The sequence below is a fragment of the Pinus tabuliformis genome, chromosome 4_1, assembly GCF_031772625.1.
Source record: "Pinus tabuliformis cultivar Carrire ecotype Pingquan chromosome 4_1, CPIR1, whole genome shotgun sequence".
Taxonomy (NCBI): domain Eukaryota; kingdom Viridiplantae; phylum Streptophyta; class Pinopsida; order Pinales; family Pinaceae; genus Pinus; species Pinus tabuliformis.
The window spans coordinates 662,231,033-662,254,603 of record NC_142303.1 but is presented as its reverse complement, the minus strand read 5'-3'; the positions used below and the strand labels follow the sequence as shown (position 1 = coordinate 662,254,603).

The 23,571-nt window shown below is 36.2% G+C and overlaps 1 long non-coding RNA gene across 1 annotated transcript; it reads right to left on the bottom strand.

The window, feature by feature from the left end:
* Positions 1 to 22,706: 22,706 nt before the first annotated feature.
* Positions 22,707 to 23,228, bottom strand: LOC149177847 (uncharacterized). The gene is made up of 2 exons (XR_016258798.1): positions 23,127 to 23,228; positions 22,707 to 22,976 (listed from the first exon to the last, which is right to left on the bottom strand). It is a non-coding gene; the product is annotated as an uncharacterized LOC149177847 (long non-coding RNA).
* Positions 23,229 to 23,571: the final 343 nt, after the last annotated feature.

Here is a 23,571-nt window from a genome sequence, read left to right as displayed (position 1 = left end):
AATCAGATACATCATCCTGTTTCAATCTTCTATCTACATCTAACTGTACAAGAGAGGATTCATTAAACTTTACATCTCTGTTGATGATGATTTTGCGGGTAGTAGGATCCCACAATCTATATCCCTTTGTTCCATCACCATACCCAACAAAGATATACCTTTTAGACTTTGGATCTAATTTAGTTCGCTGATGTTTAGGCACTAGAGCATATGCATCACAACCAAACACTCTGAGTTTAGAATAGTCACAAGGGTGTCCTTTCCATACCTCTTGCGGAACCTTGCAACCTATCGCCGTTGATGGAGATCGGTTTATCACATAACAAGCTGTTGCCACCGCTTCTGTCCACAACTCCTTTTGCAACCCGACATTACTCACCATACACCTTGCTCTCTCTAGAAGAGTCCTGTTCATGTGTTCAGCAACTCCATTCTCCTGAGGAGTATAAACCGTGGTCTTATGTCTTTCGATCCCTGCATCCTTGCAATAGTTGTCAAACTCCTTGGAGGAAAGCTCACCACCATTGTCAGTTCTTAAACATTTTATAGTTCTACCAGTGTTGTTTTCTACCAATGCTCTAAACTGCTTGAAAACTGTAAAAACATCAGACTTCTTTTTCAACATGTAGACCCAAACTTTCCGAGAAAAGTCATCAATGAATGATACAAAATAAGACGAACCACCATATGATGCTGTAGGGGCTGGACCCCAAACATCTGAATGGATATAATCAAGTATGCCTTTACTAGTATGTTTGCCTGTTTTAAACTTTTGTTTACTTTGTTTACCAAACAGACAATGTTTACAGAAATCCAATTTTCCAGATCTTAGATTAGGAAGTAACTTTTGGTTAGCCAAAATTTTCAATCCTCTTTCACTCATATGCCCCAATCTTTGATGCCATAAGTGAATGGAACTACTGTCATGTTCAGACACAGACACATGATCTGACCTAGTTCTACCTTCTAACTGAAATAGATTTCCTACTTTCTTAGCCTTCATCACTAGTAAGATACCTTTATAGATTTTCATAACTCCACCTTGAATTACAGTTTTATATCCATTTGAATCAAGTGCTCCTAATGAAATCAAATTTTTCCTTAAATCTGGTACATGCCTCACATCAGTTAATATTTTTGTTGTCCCATCAAACATTTGCAGTTGTATGCTCCCAATTCCCACAATATTACATGTTACATCATTACCCATGTACACAACACCATCATCAATTGATCTATATGTTTTAAACCAATCTTTATGTATACACATGTGGTTAGATGCCCTGGAATCTAACAACCAATGTTGATCATGTTTTGAAATATTAACTGACAATACCTCATCACTCATACCTGAACCTGATACTGAACCTGTATCTGTGGTGTTGGCTTCCTTCTTTTCTGTCGAAGAGCCTTCTTTAGCAGCCTGCTTTCGCTTCCAGCAATCCTTTTTCAGATGTCCAACCTTGCCACAATGCCAGCACTTCACCTTGGGCTTCTTTCCTTTGGACTTCGAACGAGAGTCGCTATGCTTTCCCCCGGAGTGTCTCTCTCGTGAGCGACCTCTGGCCATCATTACCTTTGATGTAGAGGTGTCTGCATTCGACCGCTTCCTCGTCTCCTCAGCCAACAAGGCTCCAACAACATCGTCAAACTCAAGGATATCTGATGTACTAAAGCTTATGGAAGTAACAAAGTGATCCCAGGATTCAGGCAATGAACACAATAGAGTTATTTCCTTATCCTCTGAATCAAATTTCACATCTAGACTGTCTAATTGCACCAATAAGGTATTAAAAAAATTCAGGTGATCAGAAATTGAGGTACCTTCTTTCATCCGCAAACCATAAAGCTGTCTCTTCAGGAGAATCCGATTTGTTAAAGATTTCATCATATAGAGCTTCTCAAGCTTCGTCCACAGGCCTGCAGTGGTTTTCTCTGACACAATGTTGAACATAACATTGTCCGCCAGACATAACCGAATTGCGCTTAGAGCTCTATCGTCCATCTCATCCCAATCATCCTCCGTCATGGAAGGAGGCCTTTTGTTTTTCCCCAAAAGTGCTTTCGCCACACCTTGTTGAACCAGCAGATCGTGCATCTTTACCTTCCAGATCTCAAAATTATTCTTGCCATTAAATTTCTCAATCTCAAAACGGGCACTTTGAGTTTTCGCCATTTTGTATCAGCAAAAAAACAATAATCTCCAAAACTAACCAGCAATAAAAGGAAAAATTGCCTATGCCTTTGTCATCACAAAGAAAAAACTGCCTATACCTTTACAAAAAAAAACTGCCCTTTGCACTTATTTTTCTTGTACTTGTGCAAATTCCACCCTATTAAAAACAAAATACATACACTGCTTGTTTTTTATTTGCACCAATAAACCGATCTATTATTTACGGTTTTGTTATTTACTGTTTCGCAGAGAATTGCAAATACTCAGAGTTCGAATTTATGTTGAAGCCACCATGAGAATTATTGAACCTGGAAGTGTTTTGGAATGCTGTCACTGCGTTTTTTTAAAAAAAATTGACTAACTGGCCCTGCGTTTTCATTTGGCTTTCTCTGCCAACGAAACTCACTGGAGTCACTGCGTTTTTAAAAAAAAAAATTGACTGCGGGTTGTATCAAATCACACTGCGTTTCAACCTTTTTTCTTTTAAAACATATATATGTAAAACTACGCCGTGTTTCAATGGATATTCACGCTGTTTTTCAAATCCATACCCACGCTGTTGATCACATATATCCGTGTTGTTTTGAAACAACAGATATCCATGCTTTTCCAATACATATACACGCTGTTTAAAAAAATATATATACATCCGCACCGTTTTAACTATGAATCAACGCTTGTTTGAAATATATATACCCATGCATGGTTATATATCCACGCTGTTTGAACACATAGCCACGCAGATTGCTATCCACACCGATTGTAAATATATATATCCACGCCGATTGTAAATATATATAGCCACGCAGTTTTACAAAACCATATACACGCAGCAATCTATATTTCACAAGTAAGTTACCTGATTTGGTTTACAAATCCACCACGCACCAGCACGGCTTTAATGTAGCCAGCGCTCCGGTCAACACAAGTCCGCGCTCCCAACAGCAGTAGCAAAAACAAAAAAACAGTGCGCACCAGTGATTGCTTCACGCCCGCACCAGCACAGGGTATACTCAGCAGTCACGCACGCAGCGCCTCCAGTCAACTCCTCCAGGCAGCACCTCCAACTTGCTCTGATACCAATTGTTGGTTCAGGTGCACAACAAAATTAAATAAACACAAAATTAACACAGCAGAACAATCAAGCACATAGGAGACAATTTTTAACGTGGTTCACCCAACCAATCTGGGCTACATCCACCAAACATAGGCATCAGGAGTTTATTAATCAAATCAGGAGATTACATCATGAAGGCCTCACAAAACTCTCACACTCACAACAAACCATCCGAATGGTTGCCTGTTATATAGCATAGAGAATCTAAAAGCTTCATTAACTCACTCACATCAAATATAGGAGGCATTAACTCCCTCCCAACAACCTGGAGCTAATCTAGGAACTGAATTCCTATTGTTGTCACCTTTAGAGATTTTTTCCTATTTCATCCCAAACAGAAAATCTCAACAAAGTGATCTCCTCTCCACATCTTGGGTTTTTGGAGAAGGAGATAAACTATGGATTACACTGGCCTAGTATGATGATGCCCTAATGGAGAACACAGTCACAAATTCGCAAGAAATGGAGATGTATTCATCTATGAATTAAGAAGCAGGTATATAAAGCCGCAGGGATAGAAGTAGCTACAGTCAAAGTGCATGAAGGAGCCACAGTCAATTTGCTGTCCAAACTGCCATTAACTTATCCTTTGTCCTCGCAACCTTACACATAGTTCTCATTTATAGTCAGTGTGATCTGCTCCATTGTCATATGGAAGAGAAGAAGCCGCAGTTAAAAGGAGACCTGTAGCTACCAAAGGCAGTGTGAAGGTGTCACGATTATGCTACAGCCATGTGGCCCTAAATGCTGTAATCATACGCAGTCATGGCATTAAAATATACGCTGTTATGTATACGCAGATACTGATATAATAACACAGTCATGGCATTAACTCAACATTGTTATGTATACGTAGTAGTCATGGAAACTCAATGTTGTTATGTATATGCAGAGACTGATATAATAATGCAGTCATCGCATTAACTCAATGCTGTTATGTATACACAGTTGTCATGGAAACTCAACGTTGTTATGTATATGCAGTACTGATATAGTAATAATAGTATACGCAGTAATAACACAGTCATGGCATTTCCATTGTCAAAGGTGACTGATATCTGCACCATGGTATAAGCACAACATGGAGATTCTATACATGATATACGCATGGAGAATACAAATGCATGAAGCTGCAACATGAACAATGCATGGAGCCACAGTAAAGGCATGAAGCTACTGAGAGCCATAGTAAAGGCATGAAGCTGCTAAGAGCCACAGTCAAGCAAATTACTGTCTTGCTATGACTCAATGATGAGATAAGGATTCAATGAGGAGATCCTTGGCTTATGTATCATCAACGTATTCCTGTGGCAAAGAGGATCTATGAAATCCTTCAGCAACATTATCATGATCTGGGTAGCATGATGATGAATGAGATCATGGACATGGGCAACATCATGATGAATGAGATCATGAGCATGGGCAGCTTGATGATGAATAAGACTATGGAAGATGTAGCATGATGAGCAGCATGAAGATGATGAACGAGAGGCAGCACTACGATAGGTGAAACCGTCACCTTGGAGAATCAGTTGAAGCAAAATGTCTTCAACTGATCTCATCGTTATAGGAAATGATTTTCTCAGATCTAGATAAGTCATAGTGTTGACTTCTATTGTAAATGTACTATCTCTCTCACTTTCTTTGCTGAACTTTGAAGAACATAAAAGAAGAATTGATTAAGGGTTTCTCCACATTGGGGTTTGTCCCTAGCTGGCGCCACATCTTGCATCCTCTTGTCTTGGCTTGTCTTCTGCGATTTATATTTATATTCTATCTACAATTTACTTTATGTTGATGTGATTACCAATATGGAAAAGAAATTAAATAAATTGCTCTACCATGGAACATACCTAAAATTAACCTTTTCCCAAGTTTGTTTATACCAATCCTCCACTGAAACTTTTTTCCTAAAGATCATGGTTTAGTGACATTAACCCACAGGCTAGCAGGGTGAGCCAAATTTGATACCATTGTAATATCACAAGGAGATTTTTTTCCTATCGGGTTATTATTTTGACTAGGGATTTCAATAAATCAAAGGATTATACACAACATTTCTCATTCATTCATTCATTCAATTGTGGTATCATTGAATAGCATAAAGATTCCCAACAACAATAAAGATCTCTAATAGTGATATGATTCTTCAACAAACACAATAAGTTAGGGCTGACTGCCCAAAGAATAATAGATTCCTCCAACCAATGTTACTTGGGAGCGGGAGCAGGAGTGAAAACGGGAGCATGAGCGACCATTTTCAGAAGCTCCTGGTTTGGGAGCGAATCCTAGAGTGATTTTTTAAAGCAGACAAAGGAGGAGCTACTGTCATACTCGACAAAGAAGATTATGTTTGTAAGATGAATGATCACCTTAATTGTGGCAGTTACAAGAAGCTTAGCAGCAATCCCATTCCCAAAATCGTGAAGGATGTAAAGAAAATTATCTCTAGTTCAAACCTTGACGAAAAATTAAAAAGGAAGTTGATCCCCTCCTGTGAAACTGTTCCCAGGATTTATGGATTACCCAAAATCCATAAGGAAGGGGTCCCCCTTAGACCAATAGTTAATACTATTGGTTCCCCAACCTATGAGCTTGCGAAATATGTTGCAAAAATTCTTAAGCCCCTTGTCGGAAACACTGATTCTTTCATCAAGGATTCCCAGGACTTTGTGAATCTTATTAAGAATGAGAAATTAGAGCATGATGATATCCTTGTTAGCTTCGACGTGGTTTCCCTATTCACTAAGATCCCTCTTGATGAAGCCATTCAGGTTATAAAAGAAGTTGCTGATCCACAGACTGCAAAGCTGGCTGAGATCTGCCTAAGATCGACTGTGTTCACCTTCCAAGGAGTATTTTATGAACAGACGTCCGGTGTGGCAATGGGGTCCCCCCTTTCACCGATAGTGGCCAACCTATACATGGAATACTTTGAAAAGAAGGCCTTGAATTCATACCATTTGAAACCAGCCTGGTGGAAGCGATTTGTGGATGACACCAATATAAAATGGACCCATGGTAAGGCAGAACTCGAAAAGTTTTTCTCTCACTTAAATTCGATCTCTCCAGATATTAAGTTTACAATGGAACTTGAAGAAAACAAAAGCATTCCGTTTTTAGACGTTCTTATCATCAGAAAAGATGATGGCTCTTTGGGCCATAAGGTTTTCAGGAAACCAACCCACACAGAGAGTTACCTCCATGCTGATTCCCACCATCACCCTGCGCAGAAGGTTGGTGTTCTAAACACGCTTGCCATCAGAGCCCTTCGAATTTCCGACTCAGAGCATGTGGAAGAAGAGAAGAAGCATCTAATCTTAACTTTTAAAAGTATAGGCTACAAGGAACAGGAAATTAAAAAGGCCATAGAGAAAGCTGAAAAGAAGTTGATGTCTCATGAACCTAAGGCTCAAGACCAGCCTAATTGTGGTATTGTTTTTCTACCGTATATCCAGGGGATTACGGACAAAATCGCCAAAATCCTAAAAAAGAAAAACATTATCACTCATTTCTCAGCCCCAGGTACGATCAGACAAAGCTTGAAGTCCGTAAAAGATGATATCGATAAGCAACAGCTTAAAGGAGTTTATAAAATAGAGTGTTCGTGTGGAAAATGCTACATTGGTGAAACAGGTCGCTCCCTCCAGACAAGACTTAAGGAACATGGCGCGGATATTAAGAACGAAAGATCTCGTACTTCAGCCCTAGCAGAGCACTCCTTAAAAACTAAACACCATATCTGTCTGGAAGGCGCATCAATTATCGCTAGGGAAGATCAGCAACAGAGACGAAAAATCAGAGAAGCGCTGGAAATTATCAAGCATCCTCATAATATGAACAGAGATAATGGCGTGGAGATTAGCGGGAGCTGGCTACCCTTGATCAAGGAAATAAAAAACGCAAGCGCATCCTCTGGTAAGACCTGAGCAGGTAAGTTATCCCTCTCCTTTCTTGTGCCTTCAAGTCTTTCTTTTCATTAAGGTCTAGGTATAGATTTTCAAAATGAATAGAATTAATATTATTATTATTATTTTATTAATAATAATATAATTAACATAATTAATATAATTAATATCATTTAATTCATTATAATAATAATATAAAATTATATTGAGGAATAATAATATAAATAAAAATAATAATATAATTAATATAATCAATATAATTAAATAAATAATTAATTGATTAATTATAATAATAACTGATATAATTAATATTATTATTAATAATTAAAATATTAATAATAATACAAATAATTAATATTAATAATATATTAATAAATAATTTATATAATTAATAATAATAATAATAATAAAATAATAAAATAAAATAATATATTAATATTATCATTAATATAAGTAATATTAATAATCTAACATTCCCTAGGTTTCATTGTAGAATCAATATTCCCTAGGTATAAAGTTAATTTAGTTTCATTTTAGGTTTAATATTTTATTCTAAAAACAAATTAGTATTAATAATATAATTGAAGTAATTTAATTTAATTAATATAATTAGTATTAATAATATTATAATTAATAATAATATAATTTAATTAATTTAATTTAATTTAAATTAATTAATATTAATTAATATAATAATAATAATATAATTATTATAATTAATTAATTAATTAAAGTAATTAAATAAATAATTAATTAATATTAATAATAATTTATTAGTAATAATATAATTATATATAATTATATATATATATATATATATATATTTAGGAATAATAATTTAATAAATTATAATAATACTAATATAATTATTATAATAATAATAATTATGATAATTAATATAAGATTAATAATATATTAATAATATAAATAAATTTAATAATTTAAATAAAATTGTTTAGGAATGAATTTCATATTAAAACTAATAATATTATATATTATAACAAAATAAGTTAAAAAAAAAAAAAAAAAAAAAAAAAAAAAACATATTTAGAGTATATTTATAAAATTAATAAAACTAATTAATTAACATAAATCAAAATTCATTATTAAAAATAAAATAAAATAATAATAATAATAATAATTAATTATATAAAAATTAAAATTAAATTCAAAAATTAATAAATTAATTAAACATATTAATAAATTGATTAAAAATTATAAAAATTATGACAGCCGACAGTTTGTCTTTCTTATTGTTTTATCCTCACCACTATTTATCAATGCTGTGTTGCTCTTCTGCTCATCATCATTCTCATATCCTGATGATGGATCCCATTTGGGATTCGAAACGTTGATTCAAAAATCTAAACTGTGGTTTCTCCGATCATGAATTCAAAAAATACATATATATATATATATGTTATATTTTTTAATTTTTGATACATATATGTCAGCAAAAACATGTAGAATGATGAATTAGATATAAAAAACATAAAAAAACATAGATTGTTCATTGAACCATATCACATCAATCATCTAGAAATTATAATCTTCATCAACCATGTCCACAAGTTAGTAAAATACATATTACAACTGCAACATATTGAGTCTCGTGAATCATGATTCATCAAATTCAATCTTAAAGTTTGAACTTCAAGCTTTCAAAATTGAAAATTCAATATATAACATTTATCATCATTGATCACCAAAGTTGTACTTGTAAGCTAAGTTAAACCATTACAAGAAGTAATATCTTAGATATTTCTAAGTCCTAACTTCTAACTATTAACATGAAATGAAATGTTATAAAATGAAACATGAATAATGAAATGAAATGAAACAACTTTAGTCTTTCATGAAGCATCATATTCATAATTCACAATCATTACCAATGAGTTATAATTGCCAACTTCAAACTTCAAATTTTCATTGTCATAGTCATATATTTTTTACAAAAAATATCATTATGATATGAAAGAGTCAAGAGTCAAGAGTCAAGGACTCAAAACTCAACAGTTATTAAAACTAATAGAAACTAGAAAAGACAAGTAAACTATAAATCTACATGTGGCCCTTGCCACGAGAGTCTCCAGGAGTATAAGCAGGTCGTGGTGGTATTCTAGGAGTCTACCACACAGACTGATGACCAGAACTAGCAGGCACATGTCCTCCACGTGAGGGTGTAGATGGAGGTGGCGACAACAAAGGAACAATACTCGGAACTCAAGCACTGCTACTGGATGGTGGAGGTGGAGGTGGCATGGCTACTGCAGTTGCTTCATCTTCATCCCTTATAAGTTCCTCTTCCAGTTCTTCAAGATGTACAGTGCCATCCTCCAAATTGTCATCCTCTAGGTGATTGTCCCAAACTTTATATATGGGATCCCCATAAGCCCGATCACAGTAATGACTCAACAACCTCAAGTTGTAGTGCACATAAACCAAGCTTTCTGCTCGGTTTTCATTGAGTCTGTTTCTTTTCACATTATGTATGTAGTTGTAGGTGCTCCAACACCTCTTTGCAGAAGAAGTATTTACAACCTGTGAAAGAACTTTTTTTTCCAATTTTGGCAAAAGTCCCTGGCTGCCATATGTTTCCCACCATGTGAGAGAATCAAATCTATCTTTGTCTTCATTGCATGGAAGTTACCAAACAAACCAGTGCCACTGAAGTATTTGCCTATTTCAAGGCGCACAACTGCACATTCCTCCCTGTCAGGTATCAACTTTTCTAATGCTTGCAAATACCCACTAGTTACCTCTGCATCTAAATGGGGTTTGGTCCTAATCCCACCCCCTGGTGTAGGTTGGTCCAACCAAGATGTAGAGTAGTATTTTGGCATAAGGATATATGCCAAGCAATGTAGTGGAAGATTAAGTCTATTCCACCGTTCACACACACAATCGTGAATCAGTTTGTACAAGTCGAGATCTCTGTTATGAACAATATCTTTTATTTGCCCCAACATGGTATCCATCTGCTCATACACCTCGCCAATCACTGGTTTGTTTGTATCTACAAACCGAATCATGCGATAAATGGGCTTGGTGAAATCCAATACTTGCCTCACACTTGTCCAAAAGTGACTATCAAGAGTGGTCTCCTCCACTAGTTCAAAACCTCGCCTATCAGTTGCATTTGTAGGCCTTTCCTTTAATACCTGCCAATGTGGACATGATACCATGCTAGCCAATGACTCTCTTACCTTTAAAAGGCGCTTGAAGGGGAGGTAATAGCTACCAAATCTGGTCTTCGCAATCTTCAACAACTCCAATCTCGAGTGACTGCAGAAAAGGCCATGGGTATTGCTATGATTTGTAATAAATTTTATCATTTGTTTTCCTTTCTTGTGCAATTCACCAATCCATTTGTATTGTGCATTTTTGTTCTTGACAACATCATGCATCATAAGGTTCAATGTGTGAACCAAACATCCAGACCAAAATATGTTGGGGTATTTATCCTCAATAATTTCTCCCATTGCCTTACAATTAGGAGCATTATTAGTGATGACTTGGATGACATTATATGGCCCAATACGGTTAATTGTTTCAAGTAATGCTTCTGCAATGTTGATGGCTGTCCTGAACTTGTCTGAGTAATCATATGGAATTATAAAGATGGCACCACTAACGGACACAACAAGAACACTTATCAATGGCTTTCCTTTTACATTTTTCCATCCATTAGATACAATGGACACCCGATGGTCAGTCCAAGAACTTGTCATTCTATTCAAAGAATGTGATATTTTTGCTTTTTCATGATCAAGTCCAATGGTTCTTGCCTTGTCATACCTAGGGCTCTTGTATCCTTTAGGGGCATCATTTATGGCAGAAACCCTTTCGTGCCAATAAGGTGAGCGAAGAACATTGAATGGTATCCCACATGCATAGAGAAACCTGTAAACCTTTGAATCCACATCATTCCTACACCCCTCATCAAGGAAATCTGATATGGTTCTACGCCTTAAAGTTGATGACCCTGTGCCTCCATATCCACTGCCTTGGGATGATGCTGAAGGAGTTCTTTGTGCTTGTGATTGTGAGCTTGGTTTAAAGAAACTCCTTGATTTTTTTATTTGTATTGGGCTTCCTCCTCTTCCCTTATGTATTTGGCTCTATCTGCTGTTGACACTACTGGACAAGTTTTGGTTCCTATTTGTTTGTCTCCATCTCATGGCCTTTTCCCGTAGAGGTGTTTTCTGGCACAGGTGTATGAACCTGTGTAATCATTGTTGCAATGGGGGCAATGAAATTTAGTGGTTCCACCCCCTCTCCCTACTTCAGGCCTGTTAACATATTTCCACAATGGGGTTTGGTCTTGTTTAGTTTTATGAGAGTCATGTTCACCCTCCTCCAGCTCCTCCTCACCGGGGTTTTCATCAAATCCACTTTCTCTAGCTTCTTCATCCCCCTCTTCATTTTGGCCCCTCTATTTCCTACTCTCCAACACCATAATAACCATAAAAGGGACCAAGAAGAGGAAAATTCCAAGAAATATAGCCAGGTCCATGATGTTTGATATTTGTAGGCTTTTGAATCTGCAAATTAATTTAATTTATTTAGATTAATTAATTCAAATAATTAATTTAATTTAGATTCATGATTTTTTTACTAAATATAGTTAATAAACTAAATTAAACTAACTAAACTAACTAAATTACTAAGTTACTTACCTCTTTGCAGGCTTTCTCCTTGCTCCTCGCTCCATTGCTCTTGCTTTCATTCAAGTGATAATGATTTTTTTTGCCCCATTGGGTTTTTAAAACAATTTTTTTTTTGGTGTCCGCGATATATATATATATATACATTTCTTTCGTTTTCGCCGAATCGCTCCTGTCACTGGCCGAATCGCTTCTGGAGCAAAAATTCAAAGCCCAAGAGCGAACGCTCCCGCGCTGTAATTTTCGCTCCGCGAGTGACGCTCCCGATATCGCTTTCGATTTCGGCAGGAAGCAGAAATTTTTTTATCGGGAGCGCGCTTCCGACCCGCTCCCACCCATAGTGCAAATTGGGATCGAGAGTGTGGGGGGGGGGGGGGAGCACTCCCCCGCAACTTTGCCTCCAACCATTAATCCATAGTATAATTCTGTTTCAAAATCAATATTCAACACTGCACCTACGTATTGAATCCTAATGTGATTACACCAATTACAACTCATTACCTAATGTCTAATGGAAAACAACTCAATGCTTATTTCCCTTGTGATGTTATGTACTATTCTAGTGAGGTTCGATTACTACCACAGAGATCCAAAGCTCTTATTCTTCCTGTATTTCTTGTTCTTTGTTCCAAGTTTGTAGCCGAGGTGTGATGGAGACCTTGCATATGATTCACAGTTCTCAGGGACCTCTAGGTAGTATATATAGCTTCTACCTTTATTCAATTGCCCTAGGTCAAGACGTCACTGCTTTAGATTGTTCTTGGTGCCACAAAGAAGTCGACCAAGTGTGACATTAGTTGATTTTGGAAATCTTGTAGATTGACCTTGTTGATATTCTAGGGCACTTGCTAGAATTAAATTTTTCTTCACTTGATATCTACTTCAATGATCAATTAAACATTAGTTTCACATAACATTAAATTTAATATCATTAGTCAGTTATACAGAAGAAAAATGTCAACTAATAAACATGAAATAACCGTGAAACAATGAGACAAGAGACACAAATTAGGCACACAACTAGGGAAAAACCCACAAGGGGAAAACCTAGTAAAGTTCTTCCTTATGGGAGAGAGAGTTTTCGGATTCATCAATACATCATAAATAACAAATAATAGAATAATAACCAAACCAATAACCAATATCATGATGAAGTGGCATGTCAAAATCCAAGTCCCTGAAATTTCAGCCCTCCTTAGAGTTTTAGCCTCCTCCTGAAATTTCGGCTATCCTGTAATTAGGTGGATCAGAGATATGTGTGACAAAATTGTGTGTCCAAATGAGGAGAAATGATCTCCTTTATATAACCTTCAAGTGGGGTTGAATGGGTGCCTCTTAGGGGCCCAACTGACCTAATAAATTTTGGAGGCAAATTTTAAATTTGAATTTTTATTTCTTTTTCAAGATGAAAATACTGACAATAACTACCATATTTTTCAACACTCCCTCTTAGCTAGGGATGTACTTTTCATTCTCTCTCTCAAGATCAATCTTCCCAACCAATCATAGGTCTCACAACCCACAACCCAAGGAAGAGATCATCAGTCTCATCATAAGGAAAGATACATAATATCCATCTCAAATCATCTCCCTGACCACAAGGTCTCACAACACACAGCCAAAGGGAGGAGCCAACAATACATCACCTGGACCATAAGGTCTCACGACACACAACCTACAGGAGGAATCAATAATACATCTTCTCGACCACAAGGTGTCATGACATGTAGCCTATAGGTGGAATGAACAATACATCTGTTGGACCACAAGGTCTCACGACACACAACCTATAGGAGGAATAAAAAGTACATCTCCTGGACCACAAGGTCTTGCAGCACACAACCTACATGAGGAATCAATAATAAAACTCCCAGACCACAAGGTCTCATGGCACACAACCTACAGAAGATGGTCCATAATATAATGCTATGTAATGCTCCCTCTTTAGGGGATTCTTAGTCATTCTAGTTTCTTCACATCAGCAACCAGTTCAACATCAGAAATGTAGCCATGGTGGATCTTAGTACATTAACATTTCAACAAACAATGGCATTCAATTGTTCATTCAACTTCAATTAGAGCTTCTCTCATAAGCAAACATCATCAACTATCAACAGGCAATAATAGACTTGAGCATCGACTTCTCTTAGAAGCATTCATCAACAACCATAGTAGAGTCCAATAATAAGTGGTTTCTCTCAGAAGAAAATATCAATATATATAGTTGAATTCAACTGATAGTAAATGGATTCTCTCATAAGTAGGCATCAACAACCATAGTAGAATCCAACAAACAATAAATGGACTTCAGCAGAGATGAACATCATTAGATAGATCAATGAACCAATCAAAGAATCAACCAAGTAAATATTAGAGTCTTGTAGCTTCTTCAAATCATTCATTAGGGAGATGTCGATGGACATGCAATCAATTGTGCTAAAGATATCACCATGCTCATGCATTTACAAAAGCAACTCCCTCTTACACAAAAATCCTCTTCGTTCTTCAATTAGTTTGATCTTGTCTGCTTCCTTTGAGTACAAAGCCTATCATGAGTCTTCTTATCACATTGTTCTTCCATTGTTTTCAACGATTTGTCATACTTTGGCAGTCTTCATTATGTACCTGAAATCCTCATGGGGAGGCTATGGAAGAACAAGAACAACCAAATGGGCCAAGAGACTCATAATGAAATAATCAATAGAAACAATCAAGATAATACTTATCTTTTGAGAGTGTGTCAGCACCCCTTTGATCTCAACCTTCTTAGATTGAGTCAATCTCATCACATCATCAAGGAGTCCACATCATCAATGAGCCAACATCATCATCGTCAATGAGTCCACATCATCATCATTAAGGAGTCTACAATATCATCGAGTCCACATGATCATCATTATCAAGAAGTCTACATCATCATCATCATCATCAAGGAGTCTACAATAACATCGAGTCCACATGATCATCATCATTAAGAAGTCTACATCATCATCATCATCATCATCATCATCAGTGAGTCCACATCATGATCATCAAGGAGTCTACGTTATCACTGAGTCCATATCTTCATCATCATCAAGTAGTTTATCTCGTTAAGGGATCCATATCACCAAGGAGTTAATGTTATCATCAAGAAGTTAACCTCATTCACATAAGTAGTCTATATCATCTATATTATTGGGGAGTCCATATCATCATCAAGTCAAAATCATTATCATCAATATCATCAACGAGTCTATGTCATCAACGAATCCACATTATCATCATTCAGGTCATCATTATCACCAAAGAGTAAGCATAAAGGAGTTCAGATCACCATTAAGGAGTCAAATCACATCATCCATGTCATCAATGAGTCATACATAATTGTCAGCAAGGAGTACTTATCATCATTAACAAAGAAAGCATCATTCATTATTAAAGGAGTCAACATTAACACCCTCAAGGAGTTCATATCATCATCCACAAAGAGTTGACCTTGTCCACATCATAATTAATAACTACACATCATTAGAATGATAAAGGAAATAAAATAAATTCAAGATACTTATCTTTTGAGAGCATGACAACTCCCTCTTATTCTTTAACCTCCTTGCATTCAACATGCATATTATACCAGATGTCAGATCTTCTAGCAGCTAGGGTTTCTTCTTTTAAGCAGAAGAACTTTAATTCACTTTGCTTTTTCGTGTTTGGTTAGGGTCTACATCTTGTATAGATAACGTTATGAATTCAAACCCTTGTCATTCTCAAACAACATCCTTGCATTACTTATCGGATTTGGGGTTTTATGACAACCATAGGGAATTCTCGATCAAACCCTAACTAGGATTTTGTAGATCCAAATTTTTTTTCAAAGAATTTGATTAAACATTCAAACCACGACCTCTCATTATTTGATTTCCTTGTCCAAAGCTATATAACGATTGACAAAGAAATTTTGTTATCACAGACCGGTTTAGAGCATATGTCTTCAAACCCTATCAATACTATCACGGCTTTTGAAACCCATCCATTCCTGAATTCAATTTTTCCATTCTTGAATTTTATTAGCTTTATTGCATCCATTATGCAACTTTATTGTATTTCATTCTCATCATTAGCATGATGTCACTTCTAGCTAGGGTTTATAAACCCTAGGTATTCCAAGACCTACTAGATTCAATAATTAATGATCTCGTCCAACAATCAAAATGTTTCTCCTTCAAGGAATATGAAACTTTCATACAAGGTCAACAAAGACGTGCCTTAGACTTCAAATTTCTTTTAGTAGATTCCATAGGTTGACTCCTTCAATGAGAAAACACCTTTTAATATATATGTAATAGAAATCTGCTAGTATGAGTAAGTTCCTTCATAAACCATTGCAAAGCTTGGCCTTAACACAATAGGGGGGCTCAAACATAGAATTTAGGCTTCTCAAATCACAACATATATTTTTGCACAAAGAGGAATCCATATATAGCTTCGTGATCCTATTATCCACAGGTCTTAAAATTTGTCACTATGCCATGCTTAGTATTGATTCTTTCTAAACAACAGAGGTTAGTTAATCCTACCACAAAATCTTAGACTGCTTGATTCACAAAGGCTCGGATTAGAATGCCATTCAAATGCCACAGGGATATGATTGCATAACAATAAGTAACACAGGTTCACGTTTTAATTAATGTTACAAAGGCTCTCAAAATAGAAATAAAGTGCCTCATAGTTCACAAGTATCATTATAAACAGACTTCCATACATCACAGGCTTGTACATATTTATACTTTCATTAACGACAAAGAATAGTGCTTAAGAATTCACATACCATTTTAGGATCGTATACATAAATAAGGAGAGCCACCAATCTTGGTTACAAACTTCAACCGAATAGAGACTATCCTCAGATCTTTAGTGTGACTATCCTTAGAAGTTCAAATATCCTTAATTATTGAATGTCACTTTGATAATATGTGACCTTTTTATCATAGTTGATCAATCATTAGTTAGGACCTTGTTTGTAAGAGATGCTACAATTCAAATGTCATACCTTAGATACAACGTGGAGATATTGAAACTTGCATTAAGTTTGTAGAGATGCGTTGCCTCAAAACTCGCATCAATTCTCAGATGTAAGTGTCACATAATTTCGCACTTATTCCTAGGACTCGCATTGATCATAATAAAGTGTCGTTCTTGATTAAACTCATACTTTAGAGGAGCATGGCTTGGATCTCTTTGGGTCTCATAGAAATCGCATAAATGATCCCACGATATTTGTCTCAAGATTGGATAGATTTATACAAAATGGAGAAAGGCACAAATCCACAAAGCTTCCTCAAAGGTTAGCAACTTGCATATATACACATAAACACTTAGAAATCATGGATTAATTTGTAGTAAGTGCCTCAAGTTAACAAATATATAATGCCTTAAGAGATCTTATTAGAACCATTACAGTACTTACTTTAAAATATGCTACAAAGAGCTTAATATTAAAACCACAGTAGGATTACCTTAGTAGGCCGCCCCATAATTTTTTTTGACTGTTCTCAGAATCAATTTGCCCAACTAAATCCACAAACAAGAAACAAACAATAACCTTTTTCTCCATAAATTCGACTTCTAGACTGCTCTTTGATGCCCTTTAGCTCTGATACCATGTTGATATTCTAGGGCACTTGCTAGAATTAAGTTTTTCTTCACCTGATAACTAATTTAATGATCAATTAAACATTAGTTTCACATAGCATTAAATTCAATATAATTTAGGTAGTTATATAGAAGAAAAATATCAACAAATAAACATGAAATAACCATGAAACAATGAGACAAGAGACACAAATTTAGGCACACAGCCAGGGAAAAACCTACAAGGGGAAATCCAGAAAAGTTCTTCCTTATGAGGGAGAGAGAGAGAGTTTCCAGATTCATCAATACATCATAAATAACAAATAGCAAAATAATAACCAAACCAGTAACCAATATCATGAAGTGCCATGTCAAATTCCAGGTCCCTAAAATTTCGACCCTCCCTATAATTTCAAACCTCCTGTAATTTCATTGGATCAAATATATGTGTGACAAAATTTTGTATCCAAATTAGGAGAAATGATCTCCTTTATATAGCCTTCAAGTGGGGTTGAATGGGTGCCTCTTAGGGGCCCAACCACCCTAATAAATTTTGGAGGAAAATTTTAAATTCGATTTTTTAATTTATTTTTCAAGATGAAAATATCAACCATGGCTACCATATTTTTCAACAGAGACAACTCACTACCTCATATGATTATGTTCTTGAATTGGCTTTAGGGATTCGACCTATTTTGAAAACAAAACTGACCTAGTTCCTCTTCCTTGATAGATCCACTCTTGAGCGTAAAAACCAGTTGCCACTGTTGCTAGGGAAAGAGTGTCACTGCCCTAAAAGGAGCACAAAATGACTTCGGATGCCCTTTCTGACCTTAACCAACTATAGGTCACAGTTAGGGTTGAGTTTGAGGGTTGTTGCTTAGGGAAGCAACACCCTTTCTCTAGCAACAATGGAATTTGAGGGTTGTTGCTTAGATAAGAGTATTTCAGACCTCAACATTGCTAGCCAACCAAATCTGAGTGGTTACAAGAGAATATGTTGTTCCAAAACAAAGATAAGGAGTGACTAGCTAGGGTGGGATCACTTCCACTGAAACTCGACAAGGGATTAGCTAGGGTGGGGTTACCTCCACCAAAACTAATCAAGAAGAATGGGTCTTAAAATCCTCAGAGACTCGGGTTCAAAGAAAATAGAGACAATTCAATCTAATTCAATGATGATAGAATGATTCTATCTCTCCTTTATTTATAGGTTCTTCATGGGGGGTTTCTCTTCCTTAATATATTGTGATGGGTTCATGTGCAACCCCCAATTTGGGATTTTTTCCCAACTATCCCAAAATTTACCTAATGTTGCCCCAAGACATTGGATTATGGGTCTCCCCTTTTATCAAAGACTATAGCCTATGAGGTCGGATAGGCTATTCTATCCTTCTTTGGGCAATTAATCCATAGGGGACATTACATAAAGCTTGTTCAAATAGATGAATATTTTCTAATCCCTACCTTCCTTTGGTTTTGCAAAGTTTTTCTACTTAAATAATGGTATTCTTTCCCTTTCTCTTTTTCTTGTTCATATGAAGCTAAAGTACCTTTTCTATTTTTTTCTGACATTCCTTTTGGCATGTAAACTAAAAAACACCAATAAATTGGCATCGCCTCCAAAACTAATTTGACTAAAGTTAGCTTGCCTCCTTTGGATAACCACCAATAGCATGAGTTAGTCATTCTCTCTTCATTTTTTTCACAAAGATAGTTGTGATCCTTGAATATGTAGTTAGTAGGTTTGAAAAAATAACTTTAGATATTTTGACTCCGCATCAATAACTGAGCAAACTGTCTCTCTAAACCTACCTCAGTTCCATTGAATAACATTGAAGATTTATGAACATTCACCTATTGCCTTATTGTGTGACTTTTTAATACTTTTGTACTTCCCCAATTGTTCCCATGCTAAACAAAACCATGTCATCTACAAATAGTAAATGAGATGAGGGAAAATGATTTCTCATTTTAATAACCTTACCTTCCCTTTTAGATGCATTTACCATTATGCTCAAACCTTTCGTAATCAATAAGAATAAGAAGGGAGACATAGGGCATCCCTACATTAGACCCCTAGTAGAATAGAAGAAATTAGACGTTAACCCATTAACCAATACGACAAAGGAAGTTGAGAAATTAGCCAATTGCACCCCATTATCCAATTTACTACTTGAGATCTCATCCCATTTTGAATAAAATAATCCAATTATTTAACTAGTTCATCTTATCAGAAACCTTAGCTAAGTCTAATCTAATCTCATAAACCTTCTTTATACTCTTTTACTTCCCCAATTGTTTCCATGCCAAACAAAACCATGTCATCTACAAATAATGAATGAGATGAGGGAAAATGATTTCTCATTTTAATACCCTCACCTTCCTTTCAGATGCATTTACAATTATGCTCAAACCTTTTGCAATCAACAAGAATAAGAAGGGAGACATAGGGCATCCTTACATTAGACCCCTAGTAGGATACAAGAAACTAGACGTTGACACATTAACCAATACAACAAAGGAAGTTGAGAAATTGCACCCCATAATCAAATTTACTACTTGAGATCTCATCCCAGTTTGAATAAAATAATCCTATTATTTAACTAGCTCACCTTATCAAAAACCTTAGCTAAGTCTAATCTAATCTTAGAAACCTTCTTTATACTTTTGTACTTCCCCAATTGTTCCCATGCCAAACAAAACCACGTCATCTACAAATAGTAAATGAGACGAGGGAAAATGATTCTCATTTTAATACCCTTGCCTTCCCTTTTAGATGCATTTAACATTTTGCTGAAACCTTTTGCAATCAACAAGAACAAGAAGGGGGACATAGGGCATCCCTCCATTAGACCCCTAGTAGGATACAAGAAACTAGACGTTGACCCATTAACCAATACGACAAAGGAAGTTGAGAAATTGCACCCCATAATCCAAGTTATTGCTTGAGATCTCATCCAAATTTGAATAAAATAATCCTATTATTAACTAACTCACCTTATTAGAACCCTAGCTAAGCCTAATCTCATCATCATAGTCTATTCTTTTTTCTTTTGTTATATGTAGTCCTTGTGGTATTTCGACCACATGGATTTTCCTATTGTGATGAAAACCAAAGAACTCTTTTGAGGACCCCTTTAGGAACTTTTGGTGGCATTAGGAGCCCCCCTTGTAGCAACTTATGAGAGGGTGTAGAACCATGGGGGCGTTAGAATCCCCCTTTGTAGAAACTCACAAGGGGGGTTTAGAACCCCCTTTAGCAACGTTTGGGGACATTAGGAGCCCCCCTTCGTAGTATATTGTAGGGGTGTTAGGAGCCTCCCTCGAAGTATATTTTAGAGGCATTAGGAGCCCCTTCGTAGCAACTTACAAGGGGGGTTTATAACCTCCTTTATAGTAGCTTTTAGGGGTGTTACGAGCCTTCCTTGTGTTGAAAAATGTAACTAGGTTCGGTCTTCATAAAATGTATTTGTCAAAAGAATTTTTATTATTGTTACAATGACTTATTAAAGCATGGGTTTCATGCTTGGGTCATCATTTTATTAGTCAAAGTCTCCATTGTGGACTCCTAGGATTAATAAAGAGTCATTGTATATTTTATGAGACCCTTCTTGGGCTTTCAAATGATGTCAAAAGAATTATTTTTGAGTCAAAGATGAATTATGTAACTTCCACACCAAGTCGACTTCAACGAGATCAAGTTGGCCTCAAGAAAGGTAATTCGACCTCATTGGAAGGCTATATATACAAGGCAGTTCAAATTCATTTGGAGCATCTCACTCTCTCACACATAGTTCGATATCTGAAGCTGGAAGCTGGGAAAAAGTGCGAAGGTGAAGAAGGAGGCTAAAAGGAGTGTGAGTTTGGTCAAGAAGGAAGGGAAGGACAAAATCAAAGTTTTGGTATCTCTCTCTCTCTCTATCATGTGGGCTAGTTTAGGAGATTGAAGTCTCCTTGTCAAAGTCAAAGCTGGTGGTGATGCCAGAAGCTGCGAGGTCGAAGTTGCTAGGGTCGAAGCGTTGTTGCTACTAGGTCAAAGGTTGGATCGAAGTAGGAGAGATTAGCTTGTTGTGGAGGAGATCTCAGTCTAGGTTGAAGAGTCTCAAGGAAAACTATTGAAGGAAGAGATTTTTTTCACTCGGATTTCCCCTAGATAGGGTTTTGCCCTCGGAGAGTGCCTACATCTTGTGTCTTGTGTTTTTGTGATCTTCATGCACACATAATTTGGTAATTGCTTGATGAAAAGGTAATATCACAAATAAGTAAAATAAGTCAAGGCAATTCACAAGTAATTATCAAGAAAGAAAAATCTAACCCTAATTCTACTAGCATTGATTTCTCAACACCTTGTAGTATATTTTAGGGGTGTTAGGAGCCCCTTGTCGCAACTTACGAAGGGGGTTTAGAACCTCCTTTATAGTACCTTTCAATGGAAGTTACAAACCCCCTTTCAGTGTGTGTGTCTATAACCTAGTTACTAGGTAAAAAAATATACATTTAAGATATATAAAAAACTATACATTTAAGATATACTTAGGTAAGTTACAAGTCATCCCCCTTGAGATGCTTTGTCCTCGAAGAGTAATAACAAAAGATCTTAGAATTCGATTGGTGGTACAAATCATCAAGAGATCTTACTCTTCATTTAAAACACGATTAATATAAAATGATGTTGGCAAAGAAAACAATGGCCATGGTGTACAGTTGAGCTTTTCTCCATAAAATGGAAACATTGTCTTCAAAAGTTCAAACACATCCTGCACAATTCAGATTCTGGACCTGTAGTTTAATGCACATAAACAGAAGTAATCACCAGGTCCTGCGCATTGGAGTTGTAATTACACTCCAAATGCAATGTCAAGTGCTCAATAGCCAGCTCTGATCAACAACATACGTTTAGAATGTAGTATTGCCTCAAAACTGCATTAAGAATTGTCTCGACCTTAAAACATTAAGGTAATGTTTGCTGTGGGAACTAAATCAACCAGACCAATGACTGGTTTACAATGAAAAAACAAAGCAATAGCAAACATACAATCCCCCATCCATAATTCTGCAACCACAGTGCCGGATGATGTCTGTTTCCCTTCCATACAAAGATTATACATGTGAACCCATAGGGCTGTAACTTGTCACAATATAAGGATACATGGCCCAAGTTCACCCAACAATCTTAATAATCTCTCATGCAAGGACCATAGACAGGTATCCGTATGTATGGAATCTGCTTTTCATCGAATCAACTCTCTAATGCTTCACAGAAAGAACAGACATCCTTCCCAGATTCATGTCCTCTGTAAAAGAATCCCTGACCTGTTTCAAACCTGCCAAGAAATTTTTAGGCCACAGAAAATAGTCGTATTCATTTTCTGTTACTCCACGACTATTTTTTCTGCAATTTTCGTCTCTTCAGTGCTCTCTCCCTCTCTGCCCTTTCTTCTGCCTCAATTAATGCCAACTCCCTTTCATCTTCCTCCCTAGCAATTCTTTCACTGCAAATGTAACCATGAAAAACACACTTAATACCACGTTTGAATGCTTCTTTAGCAACAAATAAATTTACATGTAGAAAAGTAAACTGCCCCTCTAAGAAATAAAACATGAAACTAATCTACTCCGTAAAGAATGGAACTAAATATTACCTTCTTCTCTCTTCAGCTAGTATTCTACTAAATCCAACCTCCATGTCACGGTCATCTTCATCATCCATATCCCTATACTTATTTGGATTATACCTGAAAGTATTAAGCAATTGTTAGGATCACATATATGAAAGCCAAGCAGACAATATCATAAAACCACAGTATCAAAGGCCATATTTCAGGTTAAAGCCAAGCAGACAATATCATAAAACCATGGTACCAAAGGCAATTTTGGCATACTAGAATCCGCTCTACCTGTGGTTGAATATTAGCCAAAGGTTTCTAAATTGATTGTTACCCCAAAGTCAACCTTGTTAACGTCAAGCCAAATGCCTATAGAGAGTAGACCACCTTGGTGATCATGGAGTGAGGAACAAAAGCCTGACGTGCTCAGATCTAGCAGCAACATACTGGCCCATACACTTTTTCATGAGATGCCGAACGA